Below are 19,080 nucleotides of genomic sequence, written 5' to 3' on the forward strand. Positions count from 1 at the left end.
TTCTTGTGCTTATCTCCCATACCCTCCCCATCCTACCCTGTGACTGCTTACTCAGCTGTACTGCAGGAGCTGACAGGTGAAAGCCACCTTCTTCGGAACAAAAACTGCCTTCTGGATGATCAGGGTTAAGCTACAGGGAAAATTAATACTTCTGGTCTGCACTGCTCATCTGACCTTGTTCTCTGACAATGGATGCATCAGGATCATAGAACCATCACAGAATCACAGAGTGGTCTGGGTTGGAAGAGACCTTAACGACCACTTAGTTCCACCTCCCCTGCCATGGGTAGGGATACCTTCTACTAGACCAGGTTGCTCCAAGTCCCATCCAACCTGCCTTGAACACTTCCAGGAATAAAGCATCAACACTTTCCCTGGCCAACCTGTTCTGGTGAGTCTTCACCCTCATAGTGAAGAATTTTTTCCTAATATTTAATCTAAATTTACACACATGTTAGCATTTCAGCACCAGTTGTGTAGCTCAGATCTTGATTTCTATACTACGGACATCTTAAAATTGATGCTATAGATCCAACCTATTAATGTTTCCCCAAAGGGAAGTGTACAAAAGTTTTATTCCCTAATAAAGGACCATGTTAGGGCCACAGCTCTTATAGCATACAATGCTCACCTCTAAATCACCTGCACTTCTGATCTCCCAGTCATTCAGAGTCTACACAGGAGGAGCTGATTGTGTTTAATAGATATATCATTTGATCATCATACAGATCCTTGCTCTATTGTCAGTTACCCTGAACCTAACCACTTTGGCTAAAAGCAATCAGAATAGTGTCTTCCATGGTTGATGAAATAAGGTTTACACAAAACCAAATAATACACCTTTTATTGTGCCTAGATTGATCTGCAAAATGTCAGGCTGAAGAAAAATGTATTGATTGGAGTGATGCAATAGACCAAGCTGTGTATCACTACAGGTTTTTCCTCCTCAGAAAGGCCACCTGGCATAGATACAGTGCTTTGCTTCTTCCCGTGAACTGCCTATTAAGGTTTGACTATAAGGTTTGTGCAAAATTTTAAAAAAGTGTTAAATTGAATGGTGTGACCCTTGAAAGTCTAGTTTAGTAACATTTCTGACATTTATTCTGGCATTTTTTAATGAGATACGGAGAAGATATAATAAATTTTGGCATATCTGAATAGTTCTAAGTTATCTGGAATGCCAGTTTAACACATAAGAATTCAGGACCTTGGAATTTACCCTGTCTTGCTGTTTCACTACCTTCTCATGTTCCTTCAGGCATAGATAATAATAAGAAATACCGCAAATTTAGTTTATTGCTTAGAGAAGGCCATTATCAAATTTTATTATTGCTATAAACCTACAGACTATTATCTTTTTCACAACTGAAAAAGGCAGGAGAAAAGGCCTAGGGGAAGCTTCCTTTGCCTGCTTGTTATTTACACAGCAGTCCAAGAATACATTGTGGAAATACTGTCCTATGGACTCCAAGTCTTTCATATTGAAAGGGGTGTTTTGTATGCAGCCTGAAGCATCAGCCTCCTGTAAGTTAGGGATCTACATGCTAAAACATTCATTTGAAAGAGCACAAACATTATATAAAACAGGCTGTAACAAGGTGAAAAACATTAAAGGCACTAATTCTCACATTGACTTTCTGCTCAAGAGTATTTTTTGTGTTAATTTGTTATAGAAAATTAAACTGGAGAGATTTAGTTTACTGGTTTAGGGTTTCGTTTAATACCAGAAGGTTTAATTATATCCATCAATGTCTTTGTGAGTGGAAGTCTGCACAAGAAATGAAAGCCATTTGTAGCAAAACATACAGCAAACTTGGTAATCTTTGCTGTCAAAAGGACATCTGGGATCTATTCTGAACCTAACTTCATTCTCAAAAGTGGTTGTATGCCAGAAAAGAAGAAAATGAAAGAAATAAGGAATTCAATAAGTAAATTTTTGGAGAGGACATGGGGAGAAATATGCTGAAAATGTCTTGAAGAAAACTCTTTTTCTTTGAAGATATTACCAGAAAGGAGAAAATATATTAAAGGAAAACCTGCCCAATACTGAAGAAAAAAAATAACCCATTCTGAAAAGAAACTTAACCTAAAAAAGCAGTCAGAACGGTTTGGGTGCAGTGCAAAGATGTAAAAAATACCAAAACAATAAGGGACATAGAGACATCAAACTAACAAAGGTATAGTGGAAAGGAGAATAGTGTATTCTAAAGGGAAAGAAAATGAGATTACCTTTTGACCGTGCTTTGATTATACCAGATGGAAGGGGAAATTTTCTTCATAATAGATCTGTATTTGAAGTACAGCTCCTGGACTGTTAAAATGCGTGGTGACTTTCCACAATCAAACCACCTGGATTCAATGTAAGTACCACTTTCAAGACAAAATTGTCCTGCAGGAGTTGAGCTTTGCTTGAATCACCAAGAACGAAATCCATAAAACCCTTCGTTATCCAGGAATTCTTAGTTTCTCTTGGATGCATGCTCACTGTCAGTATTGCAGCCTTCTGTTCAGTGTCCTTGCCACTTTTGGAGGGGGTAGTGGTGGTGATAGTTAAAATATACACCGTGTTTCACAGTGAGTGGTATAAGATGTGAATCTTGCAGAATTTAGACACCACTGGACCTTTAGAGATGGTCACAGGGTACTCCTGCAGGTTGTTGCGGGTTTAAGGATAGTAGTGGGCAAAGTAGCAGGTGTCTTGGTCAGGGAACTGGAACATCCAGATGAGTGAGAAATAATAATGTCTGTCTTGCCTCACACTGTTTTTGCAGTACTTGATTAATTTCCAGTCCTTTACCAGCCATTTCTTATGCTGTTCCTTAGCATTGGTTTCTGAGTACAGCAGTGGCCACAAGCCATGTTTATACAGGCTGTTTACTTGCTAAAGTTGTCAGCAGTGAAGCACTAAAGCATCCCTGCCTGCAAATTGCTTTCTTGGCATTAGTACCACTGTGTGTGTCTGTGCTTGTGTGGAGGTTGGTGTGGGGTCAGCCATACTCAAATGCAGAATTAGTAGGCAGAGAGCAGACAAACAGTCATGCTGGTTAGCTCTGTAGCATCAGGTAGTGTCAAATAATGTGCAAGATCTGCAGACTGCAGTGAATCAGGTGTGAATCTGATTCACAGTGTTATAAATCAAAGTCTAAGCAACTGCTGGGACAAGATGCCTAATCTCACCAAGAATGCCAGTAATGCAGCTGGTGTCTTGGTTAGAACTCTTAGTAATTAAGTAGAGCTTCTTAGAATATTCTCCACACTATGCTTTAAAAGGAGGTGCTTAAGAAATGTGTTGAATTTGTGTATATGGTTATCACCTAGAGAACACATTTAGTGCCAAGCAAGTGCCCATGTTCTACTGCAGCTTGATGCTTGCTCTCCCAGGAATTACTAACTGCATGTCACTCTTCAGGAGCAGGAGGGACAACTGGCCACACTTCAAGGCAGCAGTTTTCTTTTCCTTGGTTGGAAAGTTTCATTAATGAAGGCTGAGAATCACAATACCACAACACCCACTTTGCTGGAGAGATGTACAGGCTGAAATAAGAATCACTTCCAGTTGCTTGTGTGACACTGTTGAGGCAGGACGGGAATGAAGAGACTCTGACTCAGAGGGTTGTGAGAATAAAACTCCAGTTTATTCAAATGCACCGCTCTTTTATACAGAGCTTCGTGAGGACCAATTCCATTGGTCCTGAAGTGAAAACAACCACACCATTGGTACAGAGTGCTTGACGCACATTGATAGAACTTAACTATAAACAATGGGAACAACAAGAGAGATAAAGAATTATTTACATTCTTTTCCAACAGATTCCCAGGCTTCTGCCTGGTTAGAAACACTGCATTTCTCTCTTTGAATCTGAGACCCACACTTGTGCATGAAATTCAAGTTAGTAATTCATTCATGGAAAATTGCATTTTTAAAGATCAGCAACTAAAAGACTGTCCTTGTTTGCAAAATGGACAGCTTCCTCTGTTGTCCATGAAGGCATGTACTCATGAGGAACAATTCAGAGCACTGAATTTTGGATCTGCTTGGGTTTGCTCTCAGGAAGTTTTTCCTCCACTGGTTATAGAGGCACCAGTGGTGAGTTCCTTGGCTGACACAGGAGTGCAGGCTGGTTATGTGTGAATATACGTCCCCAGGATTTCTCTGCATTGCAGGTAGACATGACTGTCCAGCCCCTTGGACCTTGTCCAAAGCAAGTAACAAAGGGGATGTGTGGCCCCAGAAGGGGCTGTGGCTGATGTGTTCTTTACTGAGCAGAAGAGGGAGAATTCAAACCTTCTTCTTAGAGTGCTCAACATATTACTGTGTGCTCTTGACCATGGATGTAACAGAAAACCTATGAACTGCACAAACAGTCTCCAGCATGAAACAGTCATGGGAGTTCTGCTGTTTGCTGCCACAAGACGAATGCCATGACCTCTGTATCAGGAGTTATATTTGTTATGGTTGTATCAGTTTGTACATGACAGAAGGGACTGACACAGTGGTTCTTCATACACCTAAGAAAGTTTCCTCTTCCCTGTCACAATCACACTCCACATATGGTTATACAACCCCCTCTGGAGTCAGACTCTGCACCTTCAGCACTGGAAAGCAATGGATGAGTTTCTCTCTCTGTAGGGAAGACAGTCCAGAGAGGCAGGTATGATTTCCAGAATTGCTTTTTTTCTTTTCCCAAAATGCCAATTGAATGATCAGATTTACTTCCTTTGTATAAACAATATTTTCTGTAATCTAATCACAAACCAAATAAACTAAGTCAGATGCTCTTATTTCAATTATCCAATTTTATTTCTAGCATCATGATACTAAAAAAAAAAAAATCATCATTTCAATCAGAATAATGTGTAAGGTGCAGTGCTTTGCTAGGAGTCTGCCCTTTGTTTAGAGAAGTGAACAGGAGAGGCAGGGAGGGCAGGGATAGGAGGTAGGAGTGGCTGCCCAGAGTTTGGAGTGGAAGAACTGCCAGTGAAAACTATGTCATAAATCTGTCTTGCCCACTGGGCAGCATTATCTCTTACATGAACTCTAAAGTTTGCTGCTGACAGGGAGAACTTCACAGCCTAAACTTTAGTCTGGGATCCTCAGGAAATTGGGTACCTCTGGTGAGAATTTTTGTATTGTTTCTTGTGAAAAAAATGCTTGTGTTGGTAGCAGCTTGATTTAAAATGTTTTCTTGAAGCTTTATATTGCAAACTGTTTTTCTCTCTAAGTCTTAATTTGTTTCTGATTGAATCAAGGATGACAGGAATTCAGGATGAGTGCACTAAATCTTTGCTTGATATTGAAGAAATTGTTCTTCACAAATTATTAATTCTTCTAAATGATCTGTGTTATATTTTCTTAAAATAATTTTATTTACTTTTGCAAAATGAAGTGATAGGTGCTATTTTCAGATCCTTGCGTAAACTTTATGAAAAATGTTCTGGATGCATTTTTCTTTAACCTTGTTCTTTCTACAGTGCCAAAGTGCACCTAAAGTGCTTTGGGTTTGCTGCTTCTTTCTCCAAAAATCACTTATTTCTAGTGGAACAGTTAAGAGGACAGGGGAAACAGAACTGGCTTTTTAAGAGGTTGGGTGCTGCTGCCAACAGGGAGAACAAGAATGGCCACGAGATGGTAGCAGTCTGTCAGAGAAGGCCAGGAGATGGATCTCAGCTTCTCTTCTTGATACAGGGAGACAAATGCACCCCGTGTGCCTTGTACCATACAGTGGAACATTGGCAGTGTACAAGCAGAGCTATTTTAGAACATTTTTTGAATTATTTAACTCTGAGGTGATCTCATGTGAGGTAAAGAAATAAAGAGTAGCATCACAGATTGGTGTGCCATGGCTCAAGCAAGGATGCCAAGTGCAAATCCATTTTAAAACTGCCAGCATAAGCTGACATCTGGGATTGTGTCCTGCTGTGAGGCCTTGGTTGGCTCGTTCAGTCCTCCTTTTTGGGCTGTCCTAGTGGCATCCAGGATGGCACAGCCCCAGGCTGCAGGATGTTGACCTGCCACACACCCCTTCTGCCCTCTCGATCCATTCAGAGTAATACAAGGGGTTAACTTCATACTGCTTGGCCTCAGGAGAGATCAGGTGTCATCCACTCTCCCCTGGCTGACATAAACTTTGTGTTAACAGAAAACGACAGGGAAAACTCCATCATGTGGCCTGTCTGGTTTGACAGAAATGCAGTCATATGCCCACATGTGATCAAGATTAAACTTGTGCTGCAGAGTGATCTGGCAGTATGCAAACCCCTATTAATGTGTGCAAACACACAGATTTGGGGGGCAAAAAGAGAAAGTTTTTACTTCTGCTATAAGATAAAAAAGAAAGGAGCTTTTAACAGACTGCTGGGGCAGAGAACTGTGGGAATCATTTTGGTCTGGGTTGCAATTACCAGAAAAGATACAGGAGGTTTTTCTGTAAACCACTTCACTGTGAATTCTGGCAGAATTTCATCCTTTTCTGATGCATGGAGTTTATGGGAAGGTGTGTGAAGGCTGGCAGCTCTTACCTATCTTGTCTCTGCTCTACAGCATGCTTGCGTGAGGTTATTGTGTGTCAGCAGGACTTAACATAAAGGCAACATTCAACTTACAACATTCCAAAGTTAATTTGACTCTGCAGTGAAGACCACCCCTGCTCTTCTTGCATTTCTATGTACAAATGCTAGTTGTGCTGCAAATAGCAACAGTTTCATTTAGGCATGATGCTCAGATGTGAATGCTCAAACACCTTCCAGCATGCAGTTTAAATACTTCAAAGCCAGCAAAACAGTATCAGTGTTTGTATTGAACCAACTTTCATGATTTGATCATTTGCTTACTGAGAGCCATAACCAACAGTCTGAACAGCCTTTTCCTCCGTGAAGTCCAAGTTTCGTGTAAGTTTTTCTCCTCAGTGCTAATGATGTAAATACCTATTCATTACTCAGTAATACTCTGTCCCTGTAGGCAAAGGAGGAGTCTAAATGTCTAAATGTCGCTTCATGTCACAAAAACGAAGACTTGGTTTGTCTGAGGTGCCTTTCACCCAGTGCAAACATGCACACATGCTTTAGATTTCTCTTGCTTTCCATAGGACTATTATTAGCAGCGCAGTGAAATGTGGTTATGTTAAACATGCTACAAAGAAGGTTCAAAATAAGGCATGTCTCAAATTGACCTGATTGTCTTCTTTGCTGTTTTCTTTTGGATATAATATAGCTCAAAAAGGGATAAAATGCTGCACTGAAAGTAACAGTTTAATTTGTTTCTCTCTGATGCAACTGTTGACACATTTTTCTATTTCTGACTTAATTTCCATGCTTTCCTTTGATTGCACAATTCTCAAAGGTGCATCCTCCATTTTACAGAAAGTAAACTGGTTTAAGAATATATATATTACAGATACTTCTAGCTAAATAAAAGTAATATACTCTCTGGATACTTACACAACTGGCTCACTTAAATTCAGCAAATCTCTATGAATTTTTACAGGTATTTGAGAAGCTCCACGTCAAGCAAGCTCCTTTAAATCTGGTTATTTCTGCTTTTTTTTTTTTTTTCTGTTTTTACAGACATTTTTTTCTCTTAGGACATCTCACAGCATCACATCCCTGTGAATCAGCAGCCAATACTGTTTCTTGTGTGCATGCTTAGGGTTTTTTTTCAGGTTTTTTGGCTTTTTTTGGACTTTTTTTCCCCTTCATTTTTTTCCCAGTTCCATCTTTAATAAGCCTCCTGGGTTTTCTTTGAAGATTTCATTTGCAACTGCAAAGAAACCCTTGTGTATTCTGAATCTTCTATGTGGATTAAAAATGTTTTAAAAGACTTTATTTTAAAGACTGAACATAAAAGTTCTTGAAGATACGTGGAGCTGGGTACTTGACACACACCTGAACTCAAACCTAGTACACAGAAAAAGTAAAAAATGTGTAAAATATTTTTCTGCTTTCCTTCACAAGTTGCTTTGAGCCTGTAGTAATGTTTAAATTCATTCCTGTGTTCACAGAGATATAAAGGAGGTCTGTAAATATGTTTCTTTCTTATTTTCTTCCAAATGTTCTGGTTCTTGTATATATGCAGAAGTTTCTCCACATACTTGGGGAATAATTATAATATTTTTATTAAATCTGTTTTAACATCTTGTCGTCTTGTCTGAAGTTCTTGAGACATGTAGAAACAACCTGAGATCATCTAAAAGGAAATCTGAAATGTCGTGGTACAAACCTGGCCTTGCAATGTCAGAAAGTTTGCAAACAACAATATATGCCTTTTTCTGAGGCAAAGTTGTTTTAACACAAATGTTTGCCCAAATCATGTTACTGTGTTCCAGCACAATCCCTTGAGAGAAATGGGCAATGCTGAGAAACTTTTGGGAATGGTTGGGGAAAGAAAGAGTCACAGAAAATGGATGATGACCACACGTGGATCTTACTGCTCCTGCACATGATCTCAAGAGGTCAGGAGGGTCTTTTTATTGTGGTTGTGCAATGCTTAGCACAGCAAAACTTTGAACCCTGCTAAAGGTTTTAGGATGCTATGGGAATACCAGTAAATATTGTGCTATTTAACCAATGGTTATTGTGCTTTCAGAATTTGTTTTGTTCCCACAGGTTTTATTTTTATCCACATTCTTCAGCTATGTGTTGGTGTGACTGTCACTGTCATTGTTTTGCCAGGATTGGTCTTCACTGCATTCTAGTCTACTTTATTTTTGGTTTCTGAGTATGGCACTGACCTCTAATCAAATGCAATGTCCCTGTCTGAGCTAGACACCTTAGTGTTTTCCCCTTGCTCGTGAAGGGTTAATCAGCATAGCTGAGATAGAGCACAGCTCATGTTATGCTGCAGCAGATGCCTGTGCTTGGTTGGATGAATACATCCTTCAGCTCCAGCGGTTTTATTGACTCCATCACCCTTGGCAGTCATGCTATAGATACCTAAAGCCAGGAGAGGTGAAACCCATCCTTGGGGATGTACCATGCTGCCTGTGTAACTAAGCATGGGAAGATGATGCATGGAGGGTTCTTAACCCAATACCCATCAGAGGGCTGGGGGCTGCAGGGGCTGTCCCCCGGCCCAGCAAAGGGGCTCCTCTCAATTTTTACTGTTCTGTGAATCTGTCATAACCATGTCCACAGAGCTGGCCACATCTAGGGCAGAACATGAGCTCCAAATAACAATTTCTCTCCCTGCCCTCTTTCTGCCACATCTGCCCCTATCCTCCTCTTTGGCTGATCCCTGCTGCTGTTCCCAGTGCTATCCTTGTGCCCATCTGGAGTGATTAGGGCCTGGTGGAAGGCCAGTGGTAGCAGGCTGATGAATTTCAGTGCTGGTACAGAGTCTGAGTTTGTGACTTGCAGTAAAGATTGCCTCTGATTTAATACTCAGCCATCCAGGATGTGGATGCCCTGGGATAATCAGACTATGAAGGGTCTTGTGTCTTAGAAAGACCTCTGTAAGATACAGTGCAGCCAGAAGTCTTCTTTAGCTCAGAGACTACACCCCAAAATTGTAGAATGCAGGCTGACTGTGAGCAGCAATATGACACCAGTGCTGGGAGGAAGAATGGCACAGAAATGAGGGGGAAGTGAGAAAGCTAATGGAGAAGATGCTTTAGGGTGTGAAAAGTTTTGTTTTACAAAAGTGAAGGTGAGCAGGCAGTATGTGCCTACTGATGGCAAACTCTGATCCTACGGCACTGCATCAATAAGCAGAAGCATTTGGAGATCAGCTGTCCTAATTGTGTGGCCTGTTGAACACTGTTAACTTGAATTAACATTTCTACAGCACAAGATATGGAAAAATATTTTGTTATTTTCTCTTTTACTTCTCTGTGGAAACGTGTTGTCTAGAGGTGGTGTGGTCTGTGTGAAATACTCCACATGCCTTCAGTGATTTTGGGCATCCACATGGATGCTCTGTCTGTATTTCATAGCTCAGATGTACTGGGATAGCTCCAGTTAGAGCTGCCATACCTGAGCAGTGCTGTGCTGAGGTAGCAGTCTGAACCTAGACAACAGCACAGCAGTTTCACTGGTGATCCATTTCTCTGCAGGAGAATTAGCTGACCAGGCTGCTGTGCTGAGGTGTTAGGCTGTTTCTCAAGGTAGAACTATTTTGCTGGGCATTAACTCTGCAACCTTTGCACCAGGCTCTGTTGCCTGTTTCTGCACCAGAGAGAGCTGTGATATAACAGACAACATGACAAATACTAACACAGCTGAGGTTATTTTAGTCTCTCTGTTGCGAGATAGCTGTACCCAGATTAGGACAATATGGACTAGAACTGGTGATGCTTAATAAGTCAAGAAGATCTGGGGCTGGCTGTGTAAACCAGCATAACAGATCAATAATGCAAAATACAAAAAATTCAATAATGTTCCTACTTTAAAGGTAAGAGCAAAGCCTCTTGGCTCACTGAAATGACAGCAGCTCAAATAAAGTACCACATAAAAGGTAATGAAACCACTGCACTAGCTTTAGGCTATCTGGCATGAATGCTGCTGAGAAAATTGGTGCAGCAGCAAGAATTCTGCATGGATTGCAAAATGCTGCTGCGAAGCTATATAGAATCACCATAGGTTCACATTTCAGCTAGTTTAAACACTTACAGTCCAGAAACTAGTATGTATGAAACAAGTTTCTGCTCTTCCTGGACTTTTCTAGACTGCCTCCAATCTTGTATGATTTCTTCTGTCTTTTCCCTAAACATTTAATTTTTTTTTTTTTCTAATGGACTGACCATGAAATCAAAGCATAGTGACAAACATCTTGCTTGCTTTGATTGTTTGTGCTGGATTATTTAGAAATAGTTAATGAAGTCCCTGCAGATTGTAGACCACAGACTGAAAATCATTTAATAATTCTCTTTGCATGTGCCTTGCAGGTTCCTGGGACACAGCATGCCCTTCAGCAGAAAAATAATGGTCATGCCTCACAAATGCTTTAGTACATTATTTGAAACAGAAGGTGTGGTTTTTAGGTCAAGACAGAGGAGTATGTATGGCAAAAAGAACCTGATACACAACAAAAAGGCTAAGTGACATTTAGAGTATGATAATTAATTATGTTCTTAATTTCTTTTTGCATTCAAAAATTTTCATTATGAGGTGAGAGGTAAGTGCATTTGTAGAGAAGAAAACACTGGTTAGAGTTCCTCTGCTGTGGCTAGGTTGGGTTTTTTTAATGTTAAATTTGGATTAGGAACAGTGCATGGCTGTTACTTTATTCTTCAGTTATAGTTTTTACTTTTGGCAAAGTCTTGAAGATGTTTATTTTTATAGATTTCAGAAAACAAAATAAATACAAACAAGCTATTTGTATATCTTTCTGCTTGTATAATTCAATGTCATGGCTTTGAGTTTCTCTAGTCAAAACCAGAACCTAGCAGCTGTTTACTTCTGCAGCTGTGGAGAACTCAAATAATACTTGATAGTGTTAAAGGTACAAAATATTTTCCAAAAAAACCCCATTGTCTTTGCTTCCAGTAAGTGAAAGTTATTTATGCAACCAGCTGCCAAAAGATGAAACTCATGTTATAACACTGCATTTTTCCAAGCAAGCCCATCCCAGCAGCTGGGGAGGGGCTTACTACTCATTTTCCTACTCTAGGAAATACTTCCATGTAGGGAAAATTTATTCTGAGACACAAAGACATCATTGTGGATGAACATCCTGGACCCCTCTGTGCTGCTCCTGGCCCCAGGTACTGAGGTATTGCTCCCCTCCTGCATGACAGGGTGGGTTGTGGGAGGTAGCTGGACTCCTTATGCTCTGCAGGTGCTACTGATCCTAAGATTCCTTCTCCATCAGCTTCAGAAAAACTTGTAAATGTCTCTGTGGGTGGGAAACTTCCATGTGTTTCAGAGTCAGAAATTGGAAATTCTGAAGGGTCTTGGCACAGCCTCACTCAGAATGATTTTGCCTCAAGGTCTGAGAAGCATGAGCTAGTTAGGGCAGAGATTTTAGGGCTCAGTTTTTGCAGAGACTCTTAAAGAATGCCATTGTCAATAAAGGAGCTTTCTGATATTTCTTACTCTAAAAAGTCCAATAAAAATTTAAGTGGGAAAACATACCAAAGTCACCCTTATTTTCTGTATTTATAGCTCCAGTTCTCACAATAAACCAGAGACATTACTGTCTAACCATACAAGGCTGCATCCTCAGTAAGGAGATCTGTGCTGACATCTCCTGAAGTCTGGCATGGCCAGGAGCTGAGCACCCAGCCCTGTGTGCAGAGGGGAAGCCAGGCACAGTGACCCTTGGAGGAGCAGCAGGCAGAGCCAGCAACAATCACCCTGGGAGCCCCAGGAGAGCAGGACATGTTTGGCAGCCACTGTCACCATCCTCCAAAGGAAGCTTAAAGGAGGCAGCTGAGTACAGGGCGTGGGGAAGGAGGGCTGGGGAGGCTGCCCCCTCCCACACCTGCAGCCTTGCCAACTCTAGCACTGGAACAGGAGCTCTTGCCACAGTCTGTGCATGCAACTATGACTGCAAATCTAAGACATGGCCTTGCTTCTGCAGCTGGACCTTGCTCTGAGGCAATAGGGGTGCCCTGGATACCCTCTTGTTAATGAAATGTGAAATTAGCTATGAATAAATTAGTAGCATCTTTCTGTTTTGAATCCCTTGGGAATCTGCAGTACTCCCTCTGCTTCTGCTATATCAAGCATGGACCCTACCTGCTGGGCACAGCACCTGCTGGGTTGATCACCCAGTTTCTGTCCTAGGTGTGTCCTGCCAGCTTTCCTGAGGCAATAATTCCCTTTGCTTTGAGTGACCCAGGAAATGTAATATGCTCAGTTAAGGTATTAGTGAGCATGAGGCAGTCTTCTCTGGTTTGCCGTAGACGGCTAAAATACTAAACCAACAGCTACCTCATCTTCTCTAAAATGTTCCTTCTTGCTAATTATTTAATGAAGGCTAAGAACTTTATCTCTTTCCACAGTAAAGTCCTCAGCCCCATTGCTTCAATGAGCCTAAATGGGTTTTACTGCTGGGATCAGCTGCCAGCACTCTGGAGAAGATAGAGGTTGACACTTGGAATGGTGATGCCTCAAAAACAAAATGTGGAAAGAGACTACTTGCTGGAAGAAAACACAGTTCCTTGAAACAGTGCACACAAGACCACCTGAGCTTCTCCAAGGACCCAGAAAAGCCGGTCTTGTGGCCAGCTACAGTAAATGTATGGTGACTTATGGGAACTTATGGGAATTGACTAAAGGTCAATTTTCAGCAGCTGTGGTTCTGATCCTGTGTGTAGAGAATGCAGTGAAGTGTATTTTTTTTAATCTTGAAACTACTGCTAGAACACAGTAATTGTAAAGATTATCTGCCCACAGGAAATTTACTTAACCAGCTTCCAGTAACTTCTACTTATCTTCACCATGTCCTATCTGAATTCTTTAAATACTGCTCCTAAGTAACACTGACTTAAAAACCACCCTCCCCCATATTTAAACGCAGAATGTGTCCTAACCTCTCTAGGTAAGAAATAACACGGAGTTTTAATAGTTTTCAAGAAACAATATTCTAAATTGGAACCCAGCAATTGCAATTGATGATCACTGGCCAAAAAAATGAATGATCACAACATCCTCTTCCTGGGAGCACCAAAATAGGAATAGGTTACTTTTGTCAATGTAGTACTCTTGTCTCTTCCAAGGGAAGCACTGAGGAAACTTGAAGGTGGCATCAAGCAAAATGAGTTGGGGGGTTTTATGCATTCTGAGAGACAAAGGCCACAGATCTATTAATTTATTTTTTTAGGTATGAGGGTTTATCGTGTGAACTCCTTAGCTAAGGGTAGCATAGATTGTAAAGGTTTCTCTAAGTTCAGAAAGTGTTTCTACTGCATCATGAAGGAAAAATTTACCAAGTGCTATTGTACACAAAGACATCATATCTGGCTCAGGCTGTCCTTGAGTGCAAATCACTGGAAGCTACCAGATATGTTAATAACATGCTGTAATATATGTAATTTGCATCTTGTCCTTTGCAACAATTACTGGCTACAGCTGGAAACAAAGTACTGGGTCTGAAGGACTTTTTTTCTGATTTGGCAGAGACTTTTAACTCTTGTGCTTTTCTGCACATTTCTAATTTAAGCACAGCAGACAGCAATGAAGACCTATTTTGCCTGTTCTATAGCAACAGGCTAGAAAATTTGCAGTGCCTGTGTCAGGCTCAGTGGCATCAGTTTAACATACATGCCTATCTCCATTCTTCCAAGTGCTTTTGTATGAGTACACAGGTTACTGCATTCAAACCCAGTTCTTGCTCATGGAATCCCACCCGTGCACCAGTGGGTAAGCATGGGTACTAGACTGTCAAATATAGCTGGCATCATCCTAATGACATCCTGTACACTTCTGACTTGAAAGCTTCTCCAGTGGTTCTTCACAAGAGCTCTGAAATGCTTGGGCCACAGATATTACCCTCAGCATATCTATCCACCTTCCTGTCACACACTTGTGATTTGAACATCATGTGGAAAATTGCTTCTGAGCTTCATTATTTCCTCTGTGAGAAATTAGCAATGTGGTTCTTATCTGAATTTGCCAAACCAGCCACCAGATATGATTTTACGTTTCTGCTACATATAAGAAAGATGAGTCTTTCTTATCAGAAATACGTTCCCATGAAGATATTTCTGGATCTGATCAAATGGTCGTTTGGCCATCACTTTAGTAAACTAAAGTGGGGTTAAGGACCTCTGATGAAAAATAACAAAACTGTTTTGGGTTAATGAGTACTGTTCAGCAGCTGAGCTGCAGCGATGAGTTGCTCTTGTGCTCTGAGCTTGCTGCAAGCAGAGGCAGTATGTGCAAGCCTAAGTCACCATGAACTGTATTTTATTTGACAATTGGAGCAGCCTAAGAGGTCACCTTCCAACCCAGTCAGTGAGCAGCAACCCCCTTGATTTGGATTTGTGTCTGAGCTTTGGACTGATTTATCCTCTTTGTGTACATTCAGTGCCTTGTCACAAAGCTCAGGGGACTGAAGTGACTATGATACAGATTTCTCATTTTTAAGTAAAGTCAAAGGGAAGACATGGGAAGGGGAGAGAATGGATTTTGCACTGTTATGTACCTCTCAGCCACAATTACAGTTTGAAAACAAGCCAGAGGATTTGTACTATTGGGAATACTTGGGACATTTATTTGAGGTTTAGAGAGAAATTCCATGTGGTTCCCACAGTATGACTTTTCTCAGACCTTTGAAAGAGGTGATTTAAAATGTTCTCTGTAATTAAATAATTATAACTAGAAACAACTTCCTCTTATTTGCAATTTAGCTATATTAAATTTGTCTCTATTGTTTTAGTCTGAAGGAACTGTGAATCCACTTCATTATTGGCTTATTTGGAGAGATCAAGAAATAATGTTCTTCTGAGAGGTGGCACCCAAATGCTTCAAGCTTCTCATGTTCTATCACTGTATCAGCCCTGGGCCAGGGTAGTGAGGGTAAAGAAATATTTCTTCCTGAAGAGTTTATCAACAGCATCTCATCATCAGGGAACCTAATTATTCTGGATAAATCCTGCTTGAAGTTCTGGAGTTCTTATGAGCGCAGATTTTATATAAATAGAAAAGCTATTGTAAGAGGATATAAAATCATAAAGCCTTTTCAATCAGGTAGGTCACTGGTTTGCAGAGGGTTGGGGTTTTTTTTGGAGGTTGACCTGATCCAAAGCTTATGGAAGTCAGTGCAAAAACTCCAAAGAGAATCCCTGCTTTAATTCAAGGAATTAAGTTGTATTCCTTAATGCCATAGGATATTATTGCACTAAAGAGCTTATTAAGATTAAAATGGGATTAGGCATTACTACGAATGAATGCAAAAAGTTTACATGGCTGGGATAAAGCTTCCAAGTTTATTCCACATTTCAGGGAAATGGTTCCAGACTGAAGCAAAGAAAAATATATTGCATATCATAGTATTACACACAACCCAGTGCATGTTGTGCCTTCTAAAGTGAGAAACCTGGCACTAATGGTGGGATGTAGAACAAAAATCTTACTGTATTTTTCAAAGAAGCAGTTCTCACTGAAGAATGAAATGAAAATGTCTAATGTGCTTCAATGTTCTTTGTTTTGAGCTTGAGATTTTTGCTGGTTTTTTAATATGTATTTTTCAGCAGCTGAGAACCCAGCATCTTACTTTGTCTTGTTATCAGAAGCTTACAGATGGCTGTTAAACAGAGTTTCCTATATATGTAGCTTTGATATTGTAATGCTGAGCATGAGCTGAGCATGAGCATGAATTTAATATGAAAAGAAAACTTACTTTCTATACATCACTAGTGTATAGCTTGAGAGGCAACAGCAATGGAGATGGCCCAGCGTGACTGCCCTGACTCCTGCAGCAGCTACGCCTGTTCTGTACCAGATGTTCTCTGCAGGGGATTCTTGGATGCTTTCTACAACACAGTCACAAATGTACTATCAGAGCCTTCCCAGTTCCCATGGGGCCCATGTTTTCCCAAGGAAGGTATTTGTCAGGACTTCTTGATAACAGCTACTTAATATTTTGATGTTATTTTCAGACAGTTTTGCCTTGTTTCATCCTCGCTAATATTTGTCCTCCTTTGTTATCTATATTCTACAGCTACCTCCAGGTGGGAATCATAACTACACTTGACTATTTCAGGGGGCTGTGCACACTGGAGCAACTTCCTTGATGCCTGTGAAGTCCTTACTCCTCCTTTCTTCATTTTTGTCTACTCTTCATTCCCCTTCTACATGAGTTCAAAATACAGAACAGTTTATCAGCTTCTGTCCTTAAAATGCCTAGAACTGAATGGAGCCTTGTGGATGGGGATGCAATGGTGTTAAAATCCCCCCAGATTTATCATGCTATAGCTCCTCATGGTAGTCTTTCAGTACAGGCAGCTTTAGTTCAAAATTGCCTCCTTTGCTGACCATATTTCATTCCAATGTAATTGTTGTCTTGATTTTCCTTTGCTCTTGTCTGAGACTGATGCTTACCAGATCATCTAGCTTAAGGTTTGTGTTTGAAAGGACTTTCCCCGATGCCTCCGTGTGTGTTCCTCATCCCAGCTGTCTATGGGTGACCTGGCCATGTACTGATATTTTCAAGACTGACTGTGCTGCGTCTTTGCAGTGGCCCCTATTAGTGAAGTTCAGTATCCTCAGGCTGGAGTAATACACTTGCTTGGAGACCAGGCTTATAACTAATTCATTAGTTCACAGTGATGTACTTACGAAGTGCCTAGCATGGAAAGACCTTGATCCCAGTGAATGTTTCTGGTAAAACTGAGTTGCTAAAGCCAGATCTCATACAACTTGTTGTTTTCCACATGTTTGGCCTTCTGTTATTTTTCTTCCCTTACTTTCAGACCTGCAGCCAGTCCCCTGGTGCAGACAGATGCAAGATTGCTATGCCCATGCCAGCAGCTGTCTGGATGATACAGATTTGAGCTGGCTTGAATACAAATAGTTTTTGTGAGATGAGAAAATGTGTTTGCCTTCTCCCTGTGCCTAGAGAAACCAATGTGTTGTTTTGATCAAGCAATGGGAGTTTGTGCCTCAGGACACTGGTGGGGCACAAACCTCTGTATGGCTGAGGAACTGGCCTTGCCTTCCATCTGCCTACAGCCTGTTTGCCCCTCTACAGCCTCTGTAAACCTGCCTAGGTCATACTTCCAAGAGATGTGTTCCAGCAGCCTTCAATGATGAGGGTTTTAATGGTCCTGGGATTTCTATCTGTTGCTCCTTTTGGTGTCCTGTCCTTCTCCAGAGGTGAGGAGAAGTAAAACACGGGCTTATCGAGTTCTAATAATGCAAGACATAGATTTTCCCACTGATGTTATTCCTGCTTACCTACTCTGTCACCCATGATTACAGGGTCAGTATGGTGGTAGTCTGGAGCTCCCACCCTTTGATGTGTTTTTCTCCAAGCTGTCTTGGATAGACAACTGCACAACCTTCCTGAATGGTCATGCAGCCACTGCCTCACACAGAGAGCAAGATCTCTTGTAAGGGACCAAGTTCAGTTTGCTCAGTGCTTTATAAATTATTTGTGCCTTGTGTGGATGCTCTTCTTCAGTATCATAACAGGCTCTGAATTCCTTCAAGTGCTCCTTGGCCGGCTGCTATACCCTCCGTGTCTGGCACAGACCACAGGGCAAAGCCTGTATACAGCTTTGGCAAAGAGCTTTCTGGGGCTTCACCACGTTCCTTCCCTGTGTTTTCCATGTTCTTGAAGGCATCTTTCCTTCCTGTGGATTTTTCCTGTGCTGACCACTGTCCTGACCAAGGTCTCAGGGTGCCAAAAGCATTCTTCATTCTCAGTGCCTTCCTGTCTAAAGTCCTCACTCTTCACAGTGCACTGTAGTTCATCTATTTCTGTCATATCCCTTGTCTGCTCTGACATCTGGACATCTGTTGTATGCTGAGTATGTGCTGGTGATTGCTATGCTCAGCCACTTCATTTACAGCCTCAGGAATGTGAGAGGCCCTCAGAAAAATGCCTCAGAGGCAAGAATGTGTTTGAAAATTCCTGAAGGCTCGGATAGAGAAGGTATTATTTTCACCCAGGAGGAGCAGCAACACCAAAATTCTCACCATAGTTATGCTAAACTTCAAGAAGAGGAACAACATAAAATGTGAGAGCACATGTTAAAGGTAAGTTGAAAGTTTCAGCTGACAGAATTAAATTGTTATGTACCCCCAGCAGAGAGTGTTTAGCCATCCCCACTCCCTCCAGGTGGATCACAGTTGGTGTGGAAAAACCTCAGAGCCATAAATCCTCCCTGCCTTGGGCTGTCAAGACAAACTTTGGAGGTGCAAGTGCCTAAAATTAGGGTACTAAGCTGATTCCAGCTTCAAAAACCCTGACAGCACTATGGGGACTGGGAATAAGGCTTCAAAGTTAAGCAGTCTGGTATGAGGAAGTTCCAGACTTGAGCACATTTATAAGCATGTGATATGATCTTTTATTTTAATTGCATAATCTTATGTTCTTGTTTTTTTTGGTGGTTTTTTTTTTTTTTTTTTTTTTTTTTTTTTTTTTTTTCCCAAATCTGCCTGGATTTGCATCACAGTGGTGTGGTGATGCAGAAACAG

At 41.0% G+C, this 19,080-nt stretch overlaps 1 long non-coding RNA gene across 2 annotated transcripts in view; it reads left to right on the forward strand.

Moving 5' to 3' along the window:
* The first annotated feature begins 8,127 nt into the window (after window positions 1–8,127).
* The window catches only part of LOC115493238 (uncharacterized), a 30,267-nt gene continuing 19,314 nt past the window's right edge, over window positions 8,128–19,080 (forward strand). For both annotated transcript variants that reach the window (XR_012053507.1, XR_005978950.2), the window contains exons 1-2: window positions 8,128–11,696; window positions 12,939–18,639. This is a non-coding gene — a long non-coding RNA (uncharacterized lncRNA). The remainder of the gene's footprint in view (window positions 11,697–12,938; window positions 18,640–19,080) is intronic.

The sequence above is a fragment of the Taeniopygia guttata genome, chromosome 1A (genome assembly GCF_048771995.1).
Source record: "Taeniopygia guttata chromosome 1A, bTaeGut7.mat, whole genome shotgun sequence".
Lineage (NCBI taxonomy): Eukaryota > Metazoa > Chordata > Aves > Passeriformes > Estrildidae > Taeniopygia > Taeniopygia guttata.